The 7218-nt window shown below is 52.2% G+C and overlaps 1 long non-coding RNA gene across 2 annotated transcripts; it reads left to right on the forward strand.

Moving 5' to 3' along the window:
• The first annotated feature begins 3253 nt into the window (after nt 1-3253).
• LOC128795886 (uncharacterized) lies at nt 3254-6939 on the forward strand. Of its 2 annotated transcripts, none has more exons than XR_008433653.1 (3): nt 3254-5282; nt 5995-6449; nt 6706-6939. It is a non-coding gene; the product is annotated as an uncharacterized LOC128795886 (long non-coding RNA). The 2 variants fall into 2 exon arrangements; XR_008433654.1 differs by having other exon boundaries at nt 3254-5065; nt 5164-6449.
• The last annotated feature ends 279 nt before the right edge of the window (nt 6940-7218 follow it).

Genomic DNA, 7218 nt, shown 5'->3' on the forward strand with positions numbered 1-7218 from the left:
TAGTGCTCCCACAGGATCACCAGAGTGTTTCCCATGGCTCACAACTGTGGATGTGGCAGCCTGGTCAGAGAGCAAGAAAGCTAGACAGGTGTCACACTGCGACACAAAATAACTCACAGAAGCAGGCTAGATGTAAAAGGAAAGAAAAAGAACCCAGAAAAGCAAATATTTTCTGACTCCAGTATATATACAATAGCAAAAGTGGCAGTGGAGTGGAGGGTGAAACTGCCACCTCTCCAACCACACTGGTCAAACCAACAGTCCATCAATTCTCCCCACCCACAAAGAAGAAAGCAAAACAATCATTATTTACATGAACATGCGTGAGAAAATTCAGTTGAAATATGTAAATATCAGAAGGCATAGGAAACTTTTAGAAGAACTTTAAAACTCTCAACAGAACAGGGCGACAGACAGGTTTTTCCAGAATCGGCCTGGAGACTTGAGGGAGTTGAAGTTAAACGATAATAACTTGTTATTATAAACAACCTTTCCTACTTTCTGTTTTCTTGTTTTTCTCAAGGATTGTTTATAAGAAGGGCATCTTCTAATTAGCCAATCAAGTGAAATGTATTAACTAAATGACCAATCAAATCTACCTGGATCGGAACAGCTTCTAAAAAGGAGCGCAATATAGCAATAAACCTTCTGATGAGTCTGTCATTTCTTACTCAACAGCAACACACAACAGCCTGACTTCATCCCTCGGCCATCTCTGCTGATGGAAAGCGGAGTCCTTCATGGGCCACCTCCAGTCTGGCAAGCGGGTGCCCGTGCCAGCCTCTCCAGTCGCCAGGCAGGGGCAGCAGCCGGCCGTGCTAGCGCTGCTTGCAGCCTGCTCCGAGTCACAGCCGGCAGAGTGACGGCTTCATTGCCGGAACCGGCAGTTCCCAACTCTTGGCAAGGCAGCGATGGAAGCACAGACACGCTGGGAAGCGGCTCCAGGAGCTCTGCTGTCCCTCCCCCCCGAGGGAGGAAGGAAGGGAGCAGGGCCGCTGTCCCCTCAGAGCCCCTGGCTGTGACGGCAGCAGCCCACAGAGCAACAGGCAAACGTATCAGCAGTCTAGAGAGGGGCTAAAAAGAGGAGTAAAAGGAAATTCTGCTCTGAAGGTCACCAAATCCCCCTGTGACTGCTCCTATGTGGGGTGTGACCTGCAGCGGCCCTGGGCACATCATGTTGGGGTCTGGTGACTTGGGGTGTCAGTGCATGAAGCGTGTCCACGTTCCATGTCCCTCTGAGCCCGCAGCAAAAAGCCAGCACACACCTTCAGCCTGCAATCCTCAAGTGCAACAAGTTCTCCTGCTCTCTATGGGCTTCAGGCTGCCCTCAGGTGTTGCTTTCAGCTGCCCCACTTGCAGTGTCCTGTGCCCCTGCACGCCTGCCTCATATCCCCTCCCATCCCCAAACTGAGCCCCACAGCCCACAGTGCTGGCAAAGCACACGGCCATAGCCCTTGGTGGCTCACAGCTACAGCCCCAGCAGCTCTGCAAGAGCCCCAGAGCCGCCACTCGCTGCCTTCAGGTGAGCCAGAGCACGCTCTGCAGTGGGCAGGATCAGCTTCTGAGCTTGCACTTCCCTTCCCTTGGGCCTTCCTGGAGAAAGGGGAAATCTGGCAGGGAGGGGACTGCAGGCCAAGGCTGTGTGATCCCTCCTCTTGGACAATCCACAGCGAGGACCAGGCAGCCCCTGCCTGCAGCATGGCATGGGCACAGCGACACGGGCGCGGCCCTGTGACAACCCAAGGAATTTCCTCGCCATGAACTGCTGCCAGACACGAGGCTGCTATGAAGCACTGGAGAGGCTGCTCTTGCAGCGAGGCAGCCCTGGGCAGGTGCAAAGGCAGAGCTCCACAGGGATGTCCCATCCTTGCTCCCACAGGGATCAGCAGCAGAGCATTTATAGGAGCACAGTGGGGCCGTAATTCCAACCCTAAAAAGCCTCCGACCACTGGGGTGCATTTGTCAGCCCCGCAGGTGTCTCTCTCAGAAGGATGTCACTGGAAATGACAAAAATGGAAGGAATTTTCCTGAGTTTTTCATGTAAGCAGCACATCAGAGGCATCTGGCAGTGCCAAGGCAGTCCAGGGCTGCTTCCAGTGTTTCAAGGCCTGTGGGGTGGGCTCCACATTAACTGCTCCACCTTCCTTGTTCCCCACGAGCAGGGATTTGAAAGCAGCTCCTGTTTACTGGGCCCACATGCACTGAAGTTATTCTGAGTGATGCTGGCCTGGCTTGAAGTGATGGGTGTGAAAAGGCTCATTGAGGCAGCTGCCAAAACAGCCACACTTCAGCTGCTTTCCTGCTCTCTGGGTGGAAGGAAATGGGAAAAGCAGTGATGGATCAAACACAGCATGACATCAGGCAGCACCCTGAGTCAGGCTGAATCACGCTGCCCCACACGCTGTGTGTGCAGGAAGGGAGAGCAGCCTTGGCATCCAGGGTTATCCTCCAGGCTCACTGAGGGCTCGCTGGGGGAGAGGGGCTGCAAAGGACAGCAGCAGTGGGAAGGGGCAGGGGGCAGAAATAAACCCACTGCAGGGTGGGAGAGACGGAGGTGTTTGACTCAGGTATTTAATTGCTCCAGTGGTGCAGTGAAGGATCAGTCAGATGCTTGGCTAAGTAATCATCTCAGGGGAACCACAGCAGGAGCACAAGGACTTAGGGTGGGCGTTCAGCACAGAGCTGGTCACCCCTCAGCATCCTTCCATGCTTCCCTGGTTTCACCCCCATGATCCCAGTTGGGCTGGCAACAAACATCAGCCTGGAGAGCATCACAACATAAATTGGAAAGTAACCCTGAGGCAGCAAGGCAGCAAGAAGGCAGCTGGGAGGCTGCCTGTGTCTGCCAGCAGCTCACCAGACCTTCCTACAGGGCAAGTGGCAGAGCCCTGTCACTCAGCGAGGATGCAGGAGACCGGAGGGAGGACAAACCACATCTCACCCCTCCATGACTGCAGCTGCCTTAACAAGGATCCGAGGTGCCTCCAGGAACCATAATAATGAGGGCAATTAGTGCAGTACAAATGAAAATTTCCAAGTGCTGCACTCTGCAGATTTTTTTACCCTGATCTGAAGCAGCTGAGGTACAAAGCCAGGGGTTTTGGGAAGGCTCTGAAGGCTGGTCCCAGCCCTGCTGAGGGGACAGACTGGCTTGAAGGTCACCAAGCTGTGCCACGGTGGGAAGGCTGACAGGGCCCAGCCTCACAGGCAGGGGAAGGCCCTGGGAACCCCTCTGTCAAGAGGTTGTGCATTGGCACAAGTCTCCCTCTGCTCCTTGCTGGCCTGGGCTGGACCCACTTTCCCTGGCCCATGGAGGAGTTTTCCAGCATAGCCCAGCCCTCTACTCTGGCCTGGAGCCCCAGAGTAGGCTCATCCACTCTCCCACGTACCCTGCAGCACCCCATCATGAGCCCCAGTCATCTCCCTGTTCCTGTTTCCCAAACGTTTCCCTTGTCAAGTGGCTTTGGAAAGATCCCGTGCCTCTGCTGCATAAATCTCTCCCTCCCTGCTGGCCCTCCTGTCCTCCCCATTCTGGTACTTGCAGAATCACCAAATTCGAAGCTGTGGAACTCCCAAGTACTCCGTGCTCCCTCCTGCAGGCCATCACAAGGGTGTGTCACTGTGTCCCCACGCCCTCCCCTCTGAGCCGGCTCCTCAGGGTGCCCATTGCCACTGTCCTCTCACCTGTGCTGCTTTCAGCTGCTCTCTGAGGTTCTGCCACCACCAAGAACTAGCACTTTCCATTCCCAATGCAGCTCAGAGGATGCAAAACTCCCCAGCCAGTGTCTTTGTTTTTGGAGGAAGAGCACAGCTTTTTGTTCTGGAAACAATAAGAACCACTCCACTGATCCATACCTGGTCTTCCTTTTGTTATTCTTCAGTACCCGTCCTTCCCTTTGGAAACCTCGGAGCCAGGAGCCTCATCAGCTGCTCTGTGCAAACACACTTTGCTTTATTCTGCTGTCTGAACACAGAGCCAGAAGAGAGAGAGGCCAGCAGCTTCTGGTGGATCAGCTGTTGCCAACACACGTGGCCCAGGTAGAGCCTGTGATTTATTTAGTATGTACAGTTACAATAATGTCATTTTGGAATCAGTCTCATGAGACAGATGTGAACAAAAGGGTAACATTTGGAGGAGGAGAATTCCTGATTTGTGCTCAGACAGAAGAAATTCTCCTTCTCTGCTACCTTGGCAATAACACAATAAGGGAGGAAAACAAAATCATTCACATTCCCAACTCCCTCCTCTTCAATAGCACCAACATATATTTTGAAGAGCCTCAGTGCAGGTTTTTACTGCAGAAAATAAAGAATGAATTGTGTCCCCCCTGAACAGCAGCAAGAGAACATCCTGACTGCCTCCAGCCTCAGCTGCTCACTTCCTGCTTGCTGAGCCTTCTGGCTTGACCAAGCCACAGCACAAACACATTTGGCACCAGCCAACCCCTTCATTGCTGAAGGACACATCCAAGACCTCCACATCTTGAACTCCAGCAGCTCCTGCAGTCCCTGCTTAGCTGGGGGCAGGGGGTGCTTGGCTGGACCGGGATTGCTGGAACGTCCCTTCCCCAGCTCCCTGCACTGCCAAAGGCAGCCCAGGGCAGGCACAAGGAGCCAGAGCAGGCTGAGACAGCTTTTAACACATTCAAATAGTGCTACAGCCAGTTATAGACTGTGAGAAATGACTGCTCACTTTAAAAGTTTCAAAGGCTTATTAATCCATTACAAATACAACAAAGGACAGAATAAGGAAAACCAGCAAAGCTGACAGCATGACCGACTACCACAAACTCGGCCACAAAATGGCTGCTCCGCCTTTTAAACCCCTGGAGGTGCAGCCAACCCTGGCCCCTCCCAAGCCTGTCAGTCAACTCTTCTCTGCCACCCATTGGTGGAGATCATTTCTTGCAAGTTGATTGGGGGTCAGGTGTTGCCATGCCACGCCCCCCAGCAACAAGCCCATTCGCACCTGGGCCTCACAGCCGGGGAGGGGAGGGGGCACTTTGGGGAGAGCAAACAGCGGACTGCAATATCGGAACCGTACATCAACAAAACTTCTCATAACGTACACGCGATAGTAATTCCTTAATTGTGAGAGCCAATCATCGCATTACCCATCTATAACACAGACCCAAAGGCCTCACATATGTTTTTCTCCTGCAGGAGAAGCCAAAGCCCCTGGGTGTCATTAGCAAGTGGCTGCAGGGCTGAGGGACAGCTCAGGGGCTGCGTGTGAGCTGCTGCTCCCAGATCTCTCCTTCCCTCAGCAGGAGCTGGCTCTGGTGAGGCTGTGGGGAAGGAGCTTCCTGCCAGGGTCACACCCTACATGAGGCTGCACTGCTGGGTGACAGCCCGATGGCCCTGCTGGGTGACAGCCCGATGGCCCTGCTGCACCCCTTGTTCTGCCTGTGACACCCAGCCATGTCCAGGAGCAGCCCGAGGTTGGCCCAAGGCAGCAGTGATGTCTCTGTGGGGACTCAGCCCCTCCACGAGCCTAGGGACAGCACAGACACCCCTGTGCAGCCTGTGGGAGCCCTACTCAAGCCAGCCAAAGAGGAGGTGTCCATGTCCTCTGGTGCCCTGGGTATGCAGGGGAAGCCCTGGACTAGAATTTTCCTGCCCTCAGCACTCTCCAGAGTGCTCCAGGACCCCCTGAGAGCCCCCCACGGCACTGCCCATCCAACTGCACCAGCATCTGCTGTCTAGTTTTGAGCTGTATTGTTTGAGCAAATGAAGAAACAAGGACACACAAACCACGATTCACTCAAACTCATGCAGTAGATTTGGGTGAATACTGCCCTGGGGTGTTTTCTCCTTGGATCATGTCACTCATTTTTCAATCCATCAGCCCTGTGTGTTTTGCGGCCTTTCAAATGCTGCCCTGACCCGCAGTGAGGGAATCTAGCTGTACCCAGGGCTCACGTGGATGCTTCACTCCTTGCTGGGGGCCATGAGCTCCATCCCTAACCTGAGCCACAGTTTGGCCTCTTCCAGACCAAAAGTCTCCACTCCTTGAAGCCAGGAACCTGTGTCCTTGGGTGAGGAGGATCAGGAAAGGACAAGGTGGGGAAAAAATACGAGCAGTGAGCTCAACACCAAGTGTGTGATTTCCACAGAGGCCCCTCAGATGCTTCCAATCCTGGTGGTTTTTGGAGGGAGGGCATCATTTTGAGTATTGATTCAAATGACCTCCACCATTAATCTTTGCAAGGGATTTTTTTTATTCCTCCAAGAGAACAGGCAATTTTAGCCACCGCATCATCCTGGGGGGAGAGGGACGTGGACAGCTTTGAAGGCACCCAGCTCAAAGCCCGAGTTATTCTCCTTGCTTTTCCCTCACCACCTCAGCAGCAAGAACACATAAATTGTGTGTCATAGCTGCCTTTTCATCTGTCCCAGGAGTTATAGACTGCACACATAAGACAATTCGTGTTCCTCTGCATAATGAGGTGAGTTTTATAAATCATAAATCTTCACTTAATATGCAAGTGGTGTTTGCTGCCAGGTTTAGGAAAACTGATGTAGTTGCCAAGTTCATGAATGTCATAAATCATTCATGCTAAGGTAGTCTGCAATTGCTCAGTCCTTTGAGACAGACCAATTTCAAGGTGGTTGTTTAACACACAAACACGATCTTCATTGATTGTTTATACAAATATATATTTTCATTAAGTTTTTCCCTCTCCATTTTTTTTCCTTCTTTAGGTGCCGAGAGCGATGCCCCAAAGAGTCCCCACTAGTGGCTTCTCTCCAGTTTCACAATACCATCAGAAATCCATTACCAAATGCATAAAAACCCATGGATTTTTAATAAAATGAGCCCCCTAAAGCTCAGAAAACAGCCTGGATGTCTCCATAAATCCTGATGCATGTGATTAAAGAAAACAGAGCAAGAGCGTGCCTCAATTCGTCACAGGGTCATTTTGGACATCCACTATTTTCTGCAAAATTGACATTAATTAAAGGTTTGCTGATCCCAGCAGGGTTTTCATCGCTGCTGTAGCTGCTGTGCGCACCAGAGTAGGTAATGCACTTCCCATGGGGAATACCCCATGTGCTTCTGGATTTATTTGAGCCTACACACCCCGGAGCTTGCTGGGTGCTCTGCAGCCTCCTGGGATATGCAGGATTCCATGGGAAGTCTCTTGGGAAAGCAGCTTTCCCAGGAGATGTGCAATTTTTAGCAGGGTAGAAAATTAGAGCTGTGTAAATCCTGCA

The sequence above is a fragment of the Vidua chalybeata genome, chromosome 15, assembly GCF_026979565.1.
Source record: "Vidua chalybeata isolate OUT-0048 chromosome 15, bVidCha1 merged haplotype, whole genome shotgun sequence".
NCBI lineage: Eukaryota > Metazoa > Chordata > Aves > Passeriformes > Viduidae > Vidua > Vidua chalybeata.